Source organism: Erinaceus europaeus, chromosome 1, assembly GCF_950295315.1.
Source record: "Erinaceus europaeus chromosome 1, mEriEur2.1, whole genome shotgun sequence".
Taxonomy (NCBI): Eukaryota; Metazoa; Chordata; class Mammalia; order Eulipotyphla; family Erinaceidae; genus Erinaceus; species Erinaceus europaeus.
The window spans coordinates 179,824,668-179,844,645 of NC_080162.1; the positions used below are offsets into that span (position 1 = coordinate 179,824,668).

Consider the following 19,978-nt stretch of genomic DNA (forward strand, 5'->3'; position numbering starts at 1 on the left):
CTTGAAAGAAGTTCTGAAAGGTTTCCTATAAACAACCAGACCACCACAAATAGAACATATATCAAAACACTCTAAAACTCTACGAGAATGGCGTTAAAATATCTTCAATCTTTGATATCAATAAATGTGAATGGCCTGAATTCACCTATTAAAAGACACAGAGTAGGAAGATGGATCAGAAAACACAACCCAACAATATGTTGTCTACAGGAAACTCACCTAACGCAACAAGACAAACACAGACTTAAAGTGAAAGGATGGAAAACTATCATACAATCCAATGGCCCACAAAAAAGGGCAGGAACAGCTATTCTCATATCTGACATGATAGACTTTAAAATACATAAGATTAAAAAAGATAGGAATGGACACTACTTAATGCTCAGAGGATCAGTCAATCAAGAGGACTTAACAATTATTAATATCTATGCACCCAGTGAGAAGCCATCTAAATACATCAAACTTCTACTGAAAGAGCTACAGCAATATATTAACAGTAACACAATCATAGTAGGGGACTTCAACACCCCACTATCTCAACTTGACAGATCATCCAGGAAGAAAATCAGTAAAGACATAAGGGAGCTAAATGAAGAGATAGATAAACTAGAACTATTGGACCTTTTCAGAGTCATTCATCCCAAGAAACTGGAATACACATTTTACTCAAATCCACATGGATCATTCTCAAGGATAGACCATATGTTAGGCCACAAAGACAGCATCAGCCTATTCAAGAGCACTGAAATCATCCCAAGCATCTTCTCAGACCACAGTGGAATTAAACTAACACTTAACAATCAACAAAAGATTAGTAACAGTGCCAAAATGTGGAAGCTAAACAGTACACTTCTTAACAACTTCTGGGTCAAAGAGGAAATCAAGGAAGAAATCAAAATGTTTCGAGAGTTCAACGAAAATGAAGACACAAGCTATCAAAATATTTGGGACACAGCTAAAGCAGTCCTAAGAGGGAAGTTCATAGCTATACAAGCACACATTAGGAAACAAGAAAAGGCACAAATAAACAGCCTGATTGCACATCTTAAAGACCTAGAAGAAGAACAACAAAGGAACCCTAAAGCAACCAGAAGGACAGAAATTACTAAAGTTAGGGCAGAAATAAATAACATTGAGAATAGGAAAACCATACAAAAGATCAATGAAAGTAAATGTTGGTTCTTCGAAAGAGTAAACAAAATCGACAAACCTTTAGCCAGACTCACAAAACAAAAAAGGGAGAAGACCCAAATACATCAAATAGTAAATGATAGAGGAGATATCACAACAGACACTGCAGAAATTCAACATATCATGCGAGGCTTCTATGAACAACTATATGCCACCAAGCTAGAGAACCTGGAAGAAATGAATGATTTCCTAGATACCTACCAACTTCCAAAACTAAGTAAAGAGGAAGTGGATAACATGAACAGGCCCATCACAGCTAATGAAATTGAAACAGTTATCAAAAATCTCCCCAAAAATAAAAGTCCTGGACCAGATGGTTTTACAAATGAATTCTACAAAACTTTCAAAGAAGAACTAATACCTCTACTTTTAAAAGTCTTCCAGAAGATTGAAGACACTGGAATACTCCCTGCCAGCTTCTATGAAGCCAACATCACCCTGATACCAAAAGCAGACAGGGACACAACCAAAAAAGAAAACTACAGACCAATATCTCTGATGAACATAGATGCGAAAATATTGAACAAAATTCTAGCCAACCGGATACAGCTGTATATCAAAAAGATTGTTCATCATGACCAAGTGGGGTTTATCCCAGGCATGCAAGGTTGGTTTAATATACGTAAATCAATCAATGTGATCCACCACATCAACAAAAGCAAGACCAAAAACCACATGGTCATATCAATAGATGCAGAGAAAGCCTTTGACAAAATACAACATCGCTTTATGATCAAAACACTACAAAAAATAGGAATAGATGGAAAATTCCTGAAGATAGTGGAGTCTATATATAGCAAACCTACAGCCAACATCATACTCAATGGTGAAAAACTGGAAGCATTTCCCCTCACATCAGGTACTAGACAGGGCTGCCCACTATCACCATTACTATTCAACATAGTGTTGGAAGTTCTTGCCATAGCAATCAGGCAGGAGCAAGGAATTAAAGGAATACAGATTGGAAGAGAAGAAGTCAAACTCTCCTTATTTGCAGATGACATGATAGTATACATGGAAAAACCTAAGGAATCTAGCAAGAAGCTTTTGGAAATCATCAGGCAATACAGTAATGTGTCAGGCTATAAAATTAAGATTCAAAAGTCAGTGGCATTCCTCTATGCAAACACTAAGTTAGAAGAAATTGAAATCCAGAAATCAGTTCCTTTTTCTATAGCAACAAAAACAATAAAATATCTAGGAATAAACCTAACCAAAGAAGTCAAAGACTTGTATACTGAAAATTATGAGTCACTACTCAAAGAAATTGAAAAAGACACAAAGAAGTGGAAAGATATTCCATGCTCATGGGTTGGAAGAATTAACATCATCAAAATGAATATATTACCCAGAGCCATCTACAAATTTAATGCTATCCCCATCAAGATCCCAAGCACATTTTTTAGGAGAATAGAACAAATGCTACAAATGTTTATCTGGAACCAGAAAAGACCTAGAATTGCCAAAACAATCTTGAGAAAAAAGAACAGAACCGGAGGCATCACACTGCCAGATCTCAAACTATATTATAGGGCCATTGTCATCAAAACTGCTTGGTACTGGAACATGAACAGACACACTGACCAGTGGAATAGAATTGAGAGCCCAGAAATGAGGCCCCACACCTATGGACATCTAATCTTTGACAAAGGGGCCCAGACTATTACATGGGGAAAGCAGAGTCTCTTCAACAAATGGTGTTGGAAACAATGGGTTGAAACATGCAGAAGAATGAAGCTGAATCACTCTATTTCACCAAATACAAAAGTAAATTCCAAGTGGATCAAGGACTTGGATGTTAGACCAGAAACTATCAGATACTTAGAGGAAAATATTGGAAGAACTTTTTTCCGCATAAATTTTAAAGACATTTTCAATGAAACGAATCCAATTACAAAGAAGACTAAGGCAAGTATAAACCTATGGGACTACATCAAATTAAAAAGCTTCTTCACAGCAAAAGAAACCACTACCCAAATCAAGAGACCCCTCACAGAATGGGAGAAGATCTTTACATGCCATACATCAGATAAGAGTTTAATAACCAACATATATAAAGAGCTTACCAGACTCAACAACAAGACAACAAATAACCCCATCCAAAAATGGGGGGAGGAATTGGACAGAATATTCACCACAGAAGAGATCCAAAAGGCCGAGAAACACATGAAAAAATGCTCCAAGTCTCTGATTATCAGAGAAATGCAAATCAAGACAACAATGAGATATCACTTCACTCCTGTGAGAATGTCACACATCAGAAAAGGTAACAACAGCAAATGCTGGAGAGGATGTGGGGTCAAAGGAACCCTCCTGCACTGCTGGTGGGAATGTCAATTGGTCCAACCTCTGTGGAGAACAGTCTGGAGAACTCTCAGAAGGCTAGAAATGGACCTACCCTATGACCCTGCAATTCCCCTCCTGGGCATATATCCTAAGGAACCCAACACATCCATCCAAAAAGATCTGTGTACACATATGTTCTTGGCAGCACAATTTGTAATAGCCAAAACCTGGAAGCAACCCTGGTGTCCAACAGCAGATGAGTTGGTATATATAAGTTGTGGTATAGATACACAATGGAATACTACTCAGCTGTAAAAAATGGTGACTTCACCATTTTCAGCCGATCTTGGATGGACCTTGAAAAAATCATGTTGAGTGAACTAAGTCAGAAACAGAAGGATGAATATGGGATGATCTCACTCTCAGGCCGAAGTTGAAAAACAAGATTAGAAAAGAAAACACAAGTCGACCCTGAAATGGAATTGGAGTATTACACCAAAGTAAAAGACTCGGGGGTGGGTGGGTGGGTGGGGAGAATACAGGTCCATGAAAAATGATAAATGAAATAGTGGGGGTTGTATTGTTAAATGGGAATCTGGGGAATGTTATGCATGTAAAAAAAAAAAAAAAAAGAAGTAGAAACGCAAAGCAGAAATTGACTGAGTTTGGAGTATGGCACCAAAGTAAGAAAGCAGAAGTATACTAGAGTTAGCAGTTAGTACCTCCCTAATACTTCCTCTCCACTTTTCCAAGCTTTGGGTCCATGATTGCTCAACAATTTGTTTGGCTTTGTATGTTAACTCTCTTTTCAGTCACCAGGTTCCAGGTGTCATCAGGATGCCGTCCAGACTTCCCGAGATTGAAGACACCACCAATGTGTCCTGGAGCTCAGCTTCCCCAGAGACCCATCCTACTAGGGAAAGAGAGAGGCAGACTGGGAGTATGGACCGACCAGTCAACGCCCATGTTCAGCGAGGAAGCAATTACAGAAGCCAGACCTTCTACCTTCTGCAACCCTCAATGACCCTGGGTCCATGCTCCCAGAGGGATAGAGAATGGGAAAGCTATCGGGGGAGGGGGTGGGATATGGAGATTGGGCGGTGGGAATTGTGTGGAGTTGTACCCCTCCTACCCTATGGTTTTGTTAATTAATCCTTTCTTAAATAAAAAAAAATAAATTAAAAAAAAAAAAAAAAAGAAAGTTGGACTAAAAGGTATTGAGGCTCAGTTGTAGATTTATGTTTTACATGCATGAGAACCTGGCTTTGATCTCTGGTACTGCATGCAAAAAAAATTAATAAAAATAATTAGACCTTTAATTTGTGCCTGTGTGTCTCCCAATAACTGGACAGAAAATAAAATGCAACATAGTTATCCTTTAGCAGTGCAGTAGATTTGGACTAATGTACCTTCCTATCTAATAATAATCTTATAATACCACAAAACACACTGTTGAGTCAACCTCCTTTGTGAGGACACCAGAAGGCCTGTGTGCCCAGCCAGTGCTCCAATGTTTGTGTCTATGCTGTGTATACCTGTTTTACAGTCTTACTGTATCATCTACAACTGTTAACATATGTTTGGACTTATATATCTTGACTTGCAGTTCTCCATCAGCATGTTTTCCATTCCTTCTCTTTCGTGCCCACTGAGAAGACCATCAACTGCACCAACACTACCTGCTGATAGATTTGTCCTACCCCTCGCTACCTTCTCATCCCTGGAGAGGAAGTGAATTATTTAAATAGTTAGGTTTGGTGAGAAGAACTGGATATGCTTTGCTCAGCTGCTCTGATTTCTCATTCTGAGCCAGCCTGGCTACAGAGTCTATGGTCTCCAGAGTATGGTAAACACATGCAGATGAAAAGAATTACCACCCTATTGTCCCAGTAACTAAGTGAAAATGACTATGTAGAGCAAGGGTGGCTCCTGGCATCTGTCTTTCTCTTCCATCCATCACTGAATGGAGTACAAAATAGGGAGGAAGCATTAAAATATAACCCTGTTAAAACCCAATCTTGGGGAGTCGGGTGGTAGCGCAGCAGGTTAAGCGCATGTGGCACAAGGACCAGCGTAAGGATCCAGGTTCAAGGATCCAGGTTCAAGCCCCTGGCTCACCTTCTGCAAGTGAGTCACTTCACAGGTGGTGAAGCAGGTCTGCAGGTGTCTATCTTTCTCTCCCCCTCTCTGTCTTCTCCTCCTCTCTCTATTTCTCTCTGTCCTAACAATGACAACATCAATAAAAGCAATAATAATAACTACAACAACAATTTTAAAAAAGCAACAAAAAGGAAAATAAATTTTTAAAAAATTGGGAGTTGGGCGGTAGCGCAGCATGCAAAGCACAGGGCTGGTGTAGGGATTCCGGTTCCAGCCCCCCCCCCCCCCCCCCGCTCCCCACTTGCAGGGGAATTATGTCACAAGCGGTGAAGCAGGTCTGCAGGTGTCTATCTTTCTCTCCTTCTCTCTGCCTTCCCCTCCTCTCTCTATTTCTCTCTGTCCTATCCAACAACAATGGCATCAATAATAACTACAACAATGGAACAATAAGGGAATAAATAAATATATTTAAAAAAAAAATCTTGGTGTTATATCCATTTGACATAACACTAACAATAACTATCCACTTCTGTTATAAATAGTAGGACCAGGGAGATAGTTAAGCTATAGAGTGCAAAGCTTGCAAGTCTAGCACTCCAGGTTTGATCCTCAATTTTGCATATATCAGAGCTGAGTGGTACTCCCGTGTCTCTCTCTCTCTCTTTCCCTCTCTCTCTCTCACATAAATAAATAAGTTAAATTTACAACCATTTTAAAAAGCCGTTTCTTGAACCTTCTCACATTAAGCGGAAGCTCTGAAATGAAGGGTTCTCATTTAACTCTGAAATGAAGGGTTCTCATTTAAACAGAAATGTATACAAAGATGAAGTTAGCCCTAACTATCCTTGTTGAACATTCAGTTTAAGTTGTTTTTTCAGCAATAGGAAAGGACTCGTACTGAACTATCCACACCCTCGCACTTGAACTTTGTAATGAGCAGATAGCCAGACTTAAATGTGCCATTTAAGACAATGGAAAAAGAAAGACTTAAGACACAGGGAGGGGTTACGCCCACAGTGTCTTGAACCCAGTGCTATAATGACATCAGCAAATCATTTCAGGCAACACAATTTGTGAAGGTGATTGCTGTTATCTAGAAGGAAGCTATAGTACAGTGGTGTGTGTGTGTGTGTGTGTGTGTGTGTGTGTGTGTGTGTGTTTAGCACTCTCACTCAGCATCTCCTGTGTGAATTAGGGGCAATAAGAGTATCCATCTCACAGGTCAGGTATATAAGGCTAAATAAATCAATATTTGTTTTAAAAATAGACAGTGTTATGTTCACTAGACACTGAAGAAATGTTGGCTATTGTAACTTAAATGCAGTAATACTTATAAGCATAAGCACTGGAGGCCTGATGAAATGTCAATAGCTCACTTGAATTGTGCACTGCTTTGCTATGAATACAAACCAGGTTAGAGGCCTGCTCCCAGTGCATTAAAGGATGCTTCAGTGCTATGGTGTGCCAACCCCCACCTCTGTAAAAAAAAAAAAAAAAAAAAAGCATAAACACTGGCTAAAATGCCATTTGTCAACAACAGTGCCAACAAAAAGCCACAGGTCTACCGTGTCATAACTGTTGGATGTGTCTTTGGCCATAGGGAATTTACCAGAGATCTTTATGAAGTTAGTTAAATCAGTTTCCATTTGTTTTTCTTTTTCTTTTTTTTTCTCATGCTTGGAATCTGACCTCCTTTTCCCCCATATCTCTTCCTTCTCTACCACTACATCTCTCTAATTACTTTTGGATGATGTTACTTGTTATAAGGACTCATGATGAGATTGTACCCAAAGGGATACAGGAATTCTTTTTAAGGGGGTTGGGAGACAGTGCACTCTGAAGAGCACAAGGACCTGGGTTCAAGACTTCAACCGTGACATGGGAGCATCACACAAAGGGGAAACCTCACCAGCAGTGCAGCAGTACTGTGGCATCTCTCTTGTCTCTGTTTCTCTCCTTCTCGGTCTTTCAAACTCTTTCTGAAAAAGAAAAAAATATGCCATCTGGTGTATTAGAACTGTGCAAAGTACTGGTGGAAAAGAAAGGAATTCTCTTTAAGACTCTTAACTGAATTATATCTTCAGTCACTCTGGTTTTTTTTGTTTTGTTTTTTGTTTTTCAACTTTAGAGCTTTACAGAGTAATGGTTTACACTGTATTCTTTTTATTTTTTTTTATCACTCTCATTACCAAAGGTCTGTGTCCCCATCAGTTTCCATCTTATCTAAATGACTATGTACATTTAATATACATTTTAGCCCATCAGTGAATTAGTGTCAAATACTAATTGAGCTGCCAGCTACAAATGTGGTGGCAGCACTGAGTCTCCCAAACAATTTAGAAATTGCTAAAATTTCAGTTGTCCCTGGGTCTCTGCTGCACAGTCTGGTCAGGCACCTCTGTGACCCATCAGCTCTGCAGGCAACATTTCTCCCGTAGCTTTGGTTAGCAAGCTCCCTGTCAGAGAGTCTCCAAAAATGAGTATGCCAAATGGGACAGGATAGTATCAGGGTCAAAGACGTTGCCCCACATCCTCAAACTGGCACAGAAAAGCATCATGGTAAGCAGTGATACATTTCTACACGGTGATCTTTGCAAGAAAATGAACTGAATTCCCACAGTCTGCGGGAAATCACGTTTCTTTTTTTAATATGTATATATATGTATATATATTTGAGCTTCACTCACAAAAGATCCCATCCTCTAATTGCTATGTGCTGCTTCAAATGTGTGAAACACAGTATGTTCTGTCTTTATGGTAATTGATGGTCTTGTTTAGAAAATGTGAAACTCCACCAGTTGCTAAACCAATTGTTCAATTAAGTTGTCGCTGCATTTCCTAGGCCAGGTGGTTCAACCAAGCTGCAGGCAGCATCCTCTTAGCTCTCACAGTAGGGACTTATTTATTTAGCTATTTACTTATTTATATATTTATACTTCTACAACAGCTACCTCACATGCTTTAACTAAAGACTCCATGTCGCCATGGAAAGGAAGAATATGATTTCCAGTTCATTTACTCCCGAGCAATAGGATTCTCTGTCATGAATCACGGGTCCAACACTTAGTAAAGATCAGAGTCGAGTCAGGTTTTTAGCAAATGTGTTTGTGTTTATTCTGAAAGGAGCTGAGCAACTGCTTTCAACTCTGGGCTTTGGGTAGGAAAAATAGTACAGAAAATTAATTTCAAAATGCTGAGGAACTATGTGCATAGAAAGCGAATTCTGTGACTGTGAGCTCAAGATGCTGATGATGGAACCAACAGCCTTGCTCACTGAACTCAAGCCTGGAATTTGACTTCAGGGAGTATATCTGTCCTAATCTCCAGGTGGTAGCTCAGAAGAATGTCTTGAACTCTCAGTTGTAAAGCAGCTGAAGAAACTTTATAAAACTCTCCCCTCTGGCCCCAAATCCTCTGAAAACTACTTGGGAGAAGGTAGCAGAGATAGCATAATGGTTATGCAAAGAGATTCTCTTGCCTGAGGCTCCAAATTCCTAGGTTCAATCCCCTTACATCAACATAAAACAGATTTGAGCAGTGTTCTGGTAGAAAAACGAAAGAAGGAAGGAAAGAAGGAAGGAAGGAAAAGAAGGAAGAATAGGTGGATGGAGGAGATAGATGAGGGAGGGAAGAGGAAGGAAAAGAAAAAAAGAAAGAGTTGGAGGATTTAAGAGCAGGACACAGACCCCACCAGTAGGAGCCTAGGGGACAGCTTTCCTGCCAAGGTGATTCTAACATATCCACTTCATTTTATGGGTGCCAATGTTGGTTCCTAACTTCTAGGGCCTCCCCTTCAGCATATGAAGACTGGTTCTGATACACCCTCGACAATTTATTAAATTATGTCCCATGTCAAATGCTGTCTCCTATATACTATCATTCTTGGACCAAACTCCCAAGGTAAGTAAGTGCCCAGACTTAGTCTCCCATTCCTGCTGGTACTGAGTACCATCCTGCAATTCTTGTGGTAATGTTTTGCTGCTCTGGACAGAGAAAATCTGCCCCTACTTGAGCCATGAAGAAACATAATCCTAGTTCTTAATCTAGAATTAATGAAGAAAAACAGGTCCAAGACCAAATACCCTATCATGACTGCTCCCAAAGCATAATCCCTTCCCAACACACACTATCTCCCTCTCCGTCTCTCTCTCTCTCTCTCTCTCTCTCTTCCTTTGGATAGCTGGGTCAACTCACCTTAAAGAAGAGTAGTAAGAAATATCTGTCCCTAAACCATAAATTGCCAAAGCAGTCACTGCCAATTGATTGCAGTGGCAACTCATTAAATGAAAAGTAGTGTTTTCACATAATAGATTTATGTGTGTTTGTTAAAAAAGATTGAGGTGGCATTGAACATACTGAAAAGGTACTCTATATCTGTCAGGAGAACGTAGGTTAAGCTACAACAGCAAATAGTCCCAATACTTTAATACTTAATACAACAACAACAACAACAATTGTAGCTTCTCTTTTTTTTATTTTTTAAATTTTATTAGTGGTTTAGTATTGATTTACAAAATTATGAGCTAACAGGGATATGATTGCACACCAGTCCCACTACCAGAGTTCTGTGTCCTCATTCCTACCATTGAAAACTGCAGTAGTTCTCCCAAGGTCACAGATATGTGTTGACTATTATTTCTAATTTTTTAAATATTTTATTTATTTATTTTAATGAGAGAGAAATACAGAAAGAAAGATTCACAGAGAGAGATATACCAGAGTACTACTCAGCGTTATGATTGGGCCCTCTTCAATCACTATCGAACAGGCCATGGCCGGTGCGCCGCTATGTTCCATCGCTGGGGAGCCAGAGACGACCTGAACTGCCCCTGCGGCTACAGACAGACTATGACCCACATAGTCAACGACTGCCACCTCTCCAGATTCAAAGGAGGTCTCGAAACTTTACATCAGGCTCAACCTGACGCTGTTGACTGGCTACGGAAGAAGGGCAAACGCTAGAAGAAGAACTACTCAGCTCTGGCTTAGAGTGGTGCTGGAGATTGGACCTTGGAGCCTCAGGCATGAAAGTCTTTTGCATAACCATTATGCAATCTCCCCAGTCCTTGACTATCATTTTTACAACTATCTATATTTTTATATATCTGCCCTTTTTAATTAGAGATTTACAAAAGTACAAGATAATAGGGGTACTATTCCATACCATTTCCACCACCAGAGTCCTGTGTCCCCATTCCCTCCACTGGAAACTGCAATGATTCTCCCAAGGTCACAGACATGGGTTGACTATATTACTTCTTTTTTTTTTTGGTAATTTTTTTTTTTTAAGAAAGGATTAATTAACAAAACCATAGGGTAGGAGGGGTACAACTCCACACAATTCCCACCACCCAATCTCCATAACCCACCCCTTCCCCTGATAGCTTTTCCATTCTCTATCCCTCTGGGAGCATGGACCCAGGGTCATTGTGGGTTGCAGAAGGTAGAAGGTCTGGCTTCTGTAATTGCTTCCCCGCTGAACATGGGCGTTGACTGGTCAGTCCAAACTCCCAGTCTGCCTCTCTCTTTCCCTAGTAGGGTGGGTCTCTGGGGAAGCTGAGCTCCAGGACACATTGGTGGGGTCTTCAATCCAGGGAAGCCTGGCCAGCATCCTGGTGGCATCTGGAACCTGATGATTGAAAAGAGAGTTAACATACAAAGCCAAACAAATTGTTGAGCAATCATGGACCCAAAGCTTGGAATAGTGGGGAGGAAGTGTTAGGGAGGTACTCACTGCAAACTCTAGTGTACTTCTGCTTTCAGGTATATATTTTGCAGTAGTTTATGGATACGTGTGAACATAAGCTCTCTCTCACAGAAACTGGTGTATATCTAGGTTTTGGGACTTTGTTAGAAAGTGAACCACCTGAGATGAAATTAGAGTGTACTATGAAAGGAAAGGTCTCACCCGAGTAATGAAGCTGAAGGGTTGTCATTCCACATGTGAAGTCTCTGGACACAGTCTGAGGTGAAGCATGTTGAGATGGCAATCGTTGCGTTGGTTAGGTTGTGATCGGCGGATGCAATATTATTTGGTATGGATTGGGAGACACATACGGGAAAGTGGGCCCTATCCAAGGGTTCCAGGACTGGGGGAAGTAGGGGCTCTATAGTGGAGATGTGAGGTTCCTGCTGTCTTAGGGTTCTAAAAGATAATCGATAGTTAATGTTATCATCACATTATTTGGTAACTGGGTTAACTTTGAAAAGTCCTTTTGTTAGGGTTTGCTCTACAGTACCCAGTATCTTGTATATAGCTGTGCTATTGGATGCTTCTCATCTACTTGGTCCAGGCTTTTGAGAGAGTCCGCATATCAAATACACAGCCTATATATTAAAAAGATTCAGTTTGTGTTTTGAAAAACTTTGAGACATACAATTGATTTTCCCCCTCTCATATTAATTAACTACTGATTTATATGTCTACATTTGCTAGGAGTGTACATAAACACCATTCCCACCACCAAAAGACTGTGACCCATCCCTCCAACCCACTCCCAACCCCCACTGTCCCAGGAAGCTGCATGTCTACCCCTCACCACAGGGTTTTTTCTTTGGTGCCCTACTTACAATTTGATCAGGTCCTGCTTTTAGTTTCCCTTTCAGATCTTCTTACTCAACTTCTGCTGATGAGTGGGATCATCCCATACTCATCTTTATCTTTCTGACTTAGCTCACTTGACATAATTCCTTCTAGCTCTGTCCAAGATGGGTCAGAGAAGGTGGGTTCATTGTTCTTGATAGCTGCATAATATTCCATTGTGTATATATACCACAGCTTTCTCAGCCACTCATCTGTTGTTGGGCACCTGGGTTGCTTCCAGGTTTTAGCTATTATGAATTGTGCTGCTATGAACATAGGAGTACACACCTCTTTTTGGTTGGGTATTATGGAGTCCTTGGGGTATAACCCCAGGAGAGGAATTACTGGATCATATGGAAGGTCCATGTCTAGCCTTCTGAGAGTTTTCCAGACTGCTCTCCACAGAGGCTGTACCAATTTACATTCCCACCAGCAATGTAAAAGGGTTCCTCTGTCCCCACATCCTCTCCAGCATTTGTTGCTGCTGTCCTTTTTGATGTATGCCATTCTTACAGGAGTGAGGTGGTATCTTAGTGTTGTCTTAATTTGCATTTCTCTGACAATCAGTGACCTAGAGCAGTTTTTCATATGTTTGTTAGCCTCTTGGATCTCCTCTGTAGTGAATGTTTTGTTCATATGCTCTGCCCATTTTTGGATGGGTATATTACTTCTATAACTATCTGTCTATCTATATATTTTCCCCATTTTTTCTATGGTCCTATCTTCTTTTCCTTTCTAAGTCACACCACCACCTATTACGACTTCAAATGTCCTTCCTTTTATACTTTCTCTCTTCCAAAAAAGAAATTTTAACTATAAAACATGTATTCATGGAGCAAGAAGATATTCTACTCCATATAATTCTTACTTAGGGACTTGGGATTCTCATATAAAACATACATACTTGTAATGGCAGGTGAAGAGGGAGAAAGAATTTTGCATGTACCCTTAAATCCTTCTATGCAGAAGGGTTGTGCAGTTTGGGTTGCGTTTCATTGGTCAACACATATTATATGATCAAAAAAAATTTAATTTATTTTCCCTTTTGTTGCCCTTGTTGTTTTTCATTGTTGTTGTAGTTGTTGTTATTGATGTCATCATTGTTAGATAGGACAGAGAGAAATGGAGAGAGGCGGGGAAGAGAAAGAGGGAAAGAAAAAGATACCAGCAGGCCTGCTTCACCACCTATGAAGCAACTCCCTTGCAGGTGGGGAGCCAGGGGCTGGAAACAGGATCCTTACACCAGTCCTTGCATTTTGCTCTACCTGCGCTTAACCCGCTGCATTACCACCCGACTCCCTTAAATATATTTTAAAGCAAAAATAAAAGACAATGTCAGTGGGGTAGAGGTAAATAGCATAATTGTTATGCATAGATAGAGACTCTTATGGTTGAGGCTCCAATGTCCTAGGTTCAGTCCCCTATACTGCCATGAACCAGAGCTGAGCACTGCTCTGGTTAAAAAAAAAAAAAAAAAAATGAAGAAGAAGGAGGAGGAGAATAAGAAGAAAGAGAAGAGGAAGAAGAGGAAGAGGAAGAAGAAGAGGAAGAGGAGGAAGAAGGAGGAAGAAGAAGAAGGAGAAGGAGAAGGAGGAGGAGGAGGAGAAGGAGAAGGAGAAGAAGAAGAAGAAGAAGAAGAAGAAGAAGAAGAAGAAGAAGAAGAAGAAGAAGAAGAAGAAGAAGAAGAAGAAGAAGAAGAAGAAGAAGAAGAAGAAGAAGAAAGAAGAACATCCCAGGGCCTGGGCAGTAGTGCAGTGGGCAGTGGGTTAAGCACACGTGGTGCAAAGCACAAGGACCGGCATAAGGATCCCGGTTCGAGCCCCCCACCCCACCTGCAGGGGAGTCGCTTCACAAGTGGTGAAGCAGGTCTGCAGGTGTCTGTCTTCCCCTTCCTTCTCTCTCAATTTCTCTCTGTCTTATCCAACAAAAATAAAAATAAAGTAAAATGTTTTTTTTTAAAAAGAATATCCTTTAACTCTAAAACACAAAGGACAGTATAAACATAGATCTGAATTTGCCTCCCCTTGAATAAAATGATAAAAAAGTTTCCTAGAAGGAATGCATGAACCTAGAAAAGATTCTTTAATTACTTAAATAGATGTAGTAGGCACTGCAGATAAATAAAATTTCCAGTTAAGGGACACATTTAAACTCTGAAGTAAAGTCAATAAATCCTGATCTGAAATAAAGTGACAGTGATTAGTGCCTATGAAAAAGATAAGCAGATCACCAAACAACTCAGTTATCCATTTTCATCCAGAATAATTAAGCCATAAACTGAGTCAGGCATGAGCTCCCTGATGAGTGTACATTATGATTTGATAACAATCAATTCGGGAGAAACTCCTGTTCTTGATTACAGCTTTGTGGATAGACTGTGAACTAGTCATTCATCCATCATACAAGTTCCAGCTACTTTCTGAAAGCAGCAGGGTCCTATATCAGGAAGAGAGGATATTCTTCCCTTATATAAGCTGCATGTCTAGTACATTTCCTCAACCCAGGATCATTTTTTAATGTAAACATCATCTTGTTCCGGAACTCCCTGTACTTTCAAAGTTCTTTACATCACTAATTAATTAGATCACAATAATAGCAACTACCAAGATCTGTATATTTCCATTCTTCTAGTTCTGTTGGAGAAAAAAAAAACCAATGTTTCTGGGACACATGCAAACCACAGTCTACCCAACTTGCTGGCACCTTCATTCCAGAAACACAAACACTTACTGTTGAAATAAACCTCTCCCGATGCCTCAGTCTAGTACTTGGACAATTGGGAAGAATGATGCAGAATCTTAAAAGTGACCACAGGTTCACATTCTCACCAGCAGTGTAATAGAGACCCTTTTTCTCCACAACCTTGCCATCATCTATCATTTCTTATTTTGTTGATGTAGCCATTCTCACTGGTGTGAGGTGGAATCTCAGTGTAGTTTTAATTTGCATTTCTCTAATGATAAGTGAAGTGGAGCATTTCTTCAACAGGGAGAGCTCCTTTTGAAGACAGTTTAGAGAGACATTAAACAAATAAGATAATTGGAATTACCTTGTGATTCAGCAGTACTTTTAGGCATTTATCCAAAGGACACTTATTCAAAGGTACATATGCACTCCTGTGTTTATAGCTGCTATTCACAATAGCCGAAGAGTAGAAGCAGCCTGAATGTCATCAACAGGTGACTGGCTAAAGAAGTTATAGAATACATACTCCATGGAATACTACTCTGAAATCAAAAAAAGATGATAGTGGAGCTGTGGAGACAGCATAATGGCTATAGGAATTACCTTCATGCCTAAGGCTCTGAGCTCTCAGGTTCAATCCGCAATACCAACAAAAGCCAGAGCTGAGCACTGCATTGATAAAAAGAAAAAAAAAAAAGGCGGTGGGGGGGATAACAATATGTACTTTGGGACAAAATGGACAGAACTAGATGTGATTATGCTTAGAAAAACAAGTAAAGAGATAAAAGATAATTACTGGATGGCTTCATTCATATGTGGATTCTAGAGAACTGAAGCATATGAACTTGCAAAAAATAATTAATAATAATAATACAGAAGCAAGCAAACTGTTTCTAAGACCTGTGAAAACTATAGTGGTTCTCTTTGAGAGATAAAAGGGCAGGGACACAGAACTCTGGCAGTGAACGTGGTGTGGAACTATATATTGCAATCTTAAAATATTGTTACTCACTATTAATCACAAGTAAAAAAAATAAATTAAAAAAATAAGCAAACAGTCTCTAATAATTTGTAAAAAGTATGGTGGTTGCTGATGGTGGATGAGTGTCAAACTATACCGTATAACTATATAATCTTATAACCTGCTACTAATCACAAAGAAAGATAAATTAAATAAAGAGAATTTTTTTAAAAATGAAAGAAAGTAGAATTCACTTTGATCTAACTCTGCATCCTAAAGTCATGGTAGGAGAGATTCTGAGTATTAACATAACTCCTTGCTGCCCTGTCCAATCACTCTGTCTTGGTGGGATGTCCAGTTTACAAAGGAAAGTAGATCTTGAAATACCCAAGACATAAAAAGACAAGTTCAAGGACAGGGAGTAACTGGGTGAAGCAGAAAGAAGGGCAATGTTTTCTTCTTATGGAATCAGTCTATAATAAAATGATGCAAAAATAAATTTAAGTTCTTAGAAAGATATAAGAAAAATTCTGCCTCCAGACTAAGGCAGACTTTGGCTTTTAAAGGAATAAAATATTAGTCTGGAACAAGCCTAAGCCTCATGAACTCACAGAAAACCAAAGTTCTAGAAGAATCCAAATTCAGTCCAAAAAACCTACTTCATAATCATAGTAAAGCAGTTTGGAGAATGTATCCTATTCCATATCTTTTTGTAGTCTATGGCCATACTACCCAAAAACATGCCCAATCTCATCTATGTTTTTTGTCATTTTCAATATGACCAATAAAAGTCAATTTCAATAAGAGTCTATTTAAATATATATTATATAGCCACTAATAAGAATAATGTTTTCCCAGACCAAATATCCTAATTTTATTTTATTTTATTTCTCTCCCCCCACCCCACCAAGCACTGATCAGCTCTGACTTACAGTGGTGTGGAGGATTGAACCTGGAACTTTGGAACCTCAGCATGAGAATCTCTTTGCATAGACATTATACTACCTATATATATATATAAGGTATATATATATAGCATATTTGTATATAAGGGCTATGCTAGAGAGTGAAAAGTAGCTATAAGAGTGATTCTTCACTAATTCAAGTCACTTGAACATGGGACTTTTCATCTTAATACCAAGTGCCAATAACCTTCATGCCACTATTTGACTGGTATAACAGTCTCACTAAGTTTCCCTTCTTTCTTTTTTTTATGTTTTTATTATCTTTATTTAGTGCATAGAGACAGCCAGAAATTAAGAGTGATGTGGGAGATAGAGAGGAAGAGAGAGATATCTGCAGCCCTGCACCACTCATGAAGTTTTCCTCTGTAAGTGGGAATGGGGACTCAAACCCAGGTCCTTGCACACTGTAACATGTGCTCTTAACCAGGTGCACCACCACCCAGCCCCCCTTCTTCTCTCTTTCAGATTTCATTCTCATCCAAAATATCTCCTGTGGAGCTGGCAAATAATTTATTTGGATAGTGTACTGCTTTGCCATATGCCCGAATCAGGTTCAAGCTTGGTCTCCACCACAATGGAAGCTTCAGAGCTGTGGTCTCTCTCTGTCTCTGAATTATTTGCTGAAACTATTCAGAACCCTGGAGGAAGCATCAAAATACAGTATGTGTATATACTTATGCTTGTGTATTTATGTAAATTAATATAAATAGTAGATTATACAGTAAATTTCCTGAAAGACAAATGGGCATTTCCTAGGTGAGTAAGACAAAGACTATCTTCTAAATCATTTTCCTCTAATAAAGTGATTTGGAAAACACTAATTTGTTCAAATCTGTTTTACTTTATCATTAAAGTGTTAGCAGTCTTGAAATATCACCACATAAAGATTATAAAATGGCAAACCTAAAGTCAGTCTAGAATGTTGTGGAAAGGCAAACATCAAATCATCTGCAGTAAATGTGGGCTCTGGATCTCTAACTGAGATTCTGGACTACTTATTGTGTTATGTTAGATGGTCTAACTTTAAGTTTTGCCTCGTTATATCAAACACAAGCTTAGCTTCTGTTATCATATTAAGTTTCAGAACCAATTTGAAACAAACCCAGTTGGATCTCTGCAGGTCACACTCTGTTGGCAGTGTTGCAAAGCAGACAAGCTCATATTTTTAAGTTAGTGTTAATTACGGAACAATGTCAGAGGAAGCACACCAAATGTCTAACCTATTTTCCAAAAGCAGGTCAAACTCAGCATCTGGAGGATAACTTGTAATTTGGTTTCAAATAATTGAACAATCTTAACATGAAATGCGATAAAGGGGTCAGGGATATTCTAAGTTAAAATTTCTGAGATAGATTCATTTGACCCCAGGCACTTGTCAGCTGTCTATTATGGCCAAGTACAAGAGGGAAGCTGGATTTTCATTTTTCCAAAGTTTATATTTGTCTGGTTAAAAGAGAACTATGTTGAATTATCCTCTGTGCTTCTTTAGAAAATTCAGAACAAGTCAGTGGTCTGTTCACTGTAGTGAAGTTAACTGAACTATATATTAAAAGGAATGTAGCACATAGAAAGGACTCAAGCTGTCATTTGAGGAGGCTAGAAACAGACCTTCCTTAAGACCCAACAATTCTTCTCCTAGGGATAAGGACTCCGTAACACCTAACCAAAAAAGGCATATGTACACCTATGTTCAAAGCAGCACAATTTGTAATAGCCAAAACCTAGAAACAGCCAAGGTGCCCAACAACCAGTGAATGGCCTGAATTCACCTACTAAAAGGCACAGAGTAGGAAGATGCATCAAAAAGCACAACCCAACAATATGCTGTATACAAGAAACCCACCTCACTCATCAAGTAAAACACAGACTCAAAGTGAAAGGATGAAAACCATCATACAAGCCAATATCCCACAAAAAAAAAAAAAGACAGGAACAGCTATTCTCATATCTGACACAATAGACTTTACAACATCCCTTTATGATCAAAACACTACAAAAAGTGGGAATAGGTAGAAAATTTGTGGAGATAGTGGAGTCGATATATAGCAAACCTACAGCCAACATCATACTCAATGGTGAAAAACTAGAAGCATTTCCCCTCAGATCAGGTACTAGACAGAGCTGCCCACTATCACTATTATTATTCAACATAGTGTTGGAAGTTCTTGTCATAGCAAATCAGGCAGGAGCAAGGTATTAAAGGCATACAGATTGGAAGAGAAGAAGTCAAACTCTCCCTATTTGCAGATGACATGATTGCATACATAGAAAAACCTAAGAAATCCAGCAAGAAGCTTTTGGAAGTCATCAGGCAATACAGTAAGGTGTCAGGATATAAAATTAACATTCAAAAGTCAGTGGCATTTCTCTATGTAAACACTAAGTTAGAAGAAGATGAAATCCAGAAATCAATTCCTTTTACTATAGCAACAAAAACAATAAAATATCTAGGAATAAACCTAACCAAAGAAGTCAAAGACTTGTATAATGAAAATTATGCGTTACTACTCAAGGAAATTGAAAAAGACACAAAGAAGTGGAAAGATATTCCATGTTCATGGGTTGGAAGAATTAACATCATCAAAATTAATGTACTACCCAGAGCCATATACAAATTTAATGCTATCCCCATCAAGATCCCAACCACATTTTTAGGAGAATAGAACAAATGCTATAAATGTTTATCTAGAACCAGAAAAGACCTAGAATTGCCAAAACAATCTTGAGAAGAAAGAACAGAACTGGGGGCATCACTCCCAGAGCGCAAATTATATTATAGGGTCATTGCCAATAAAACTGCTTGGTACTGGAACAGGACAGACACACTGACCAGTGGAATAAAATAGAGATCCCGGAAGTAAGCCCCCACACCTATGGACATCTAATCTTTGACAAACGTGCCCATACTATTAAATGGGGAAAGCAGAGTCTCTTCAACAAATGGTGTTGGAAAAAATGGGTTGAAACATGCAGAAGAATAAAACTGAACCACTATATTTCAACAAATACAAAAGTAAATTCCAAATGGATCAAGGACTTGGATGTTAGGCCAGAAACTATCAGATACTTAGAGGAAAATATTGGCAGAACTCTTTCCTGCATAAATTTTAAAGACATCTTCAATGAAACGAATCCAACTACTAAGAAGACTAAGGCAAGCATAAACCTATGGGAATACATCAAATTAAAAAGCTTCTGCACAGCAAA

The 19,978-nt window shown here is 39.0% G+C and overlaps 1 long non-coding RNA gene across 1 annotated transcript in view; it reads right to left on the minus strand.

Moving 5' to 3' along the window:
- Positions 1-19,978, minus strand: part of LOC132540907 (uncharacterized) — a 120,240-nt gene that overhangs the window by 89,048 nt on the left and 11,214 nt on the right. The window contains exon 2 of the long non-coding RNA XR_009552082.1: positions 7,487-7,552. This is a non-coding gene — a long non-coding RNA (uncharacterized LOC132540907). The remainder of the gene's footprint in view (positions 1-7,486; positions 7,553-19,978) is intronic.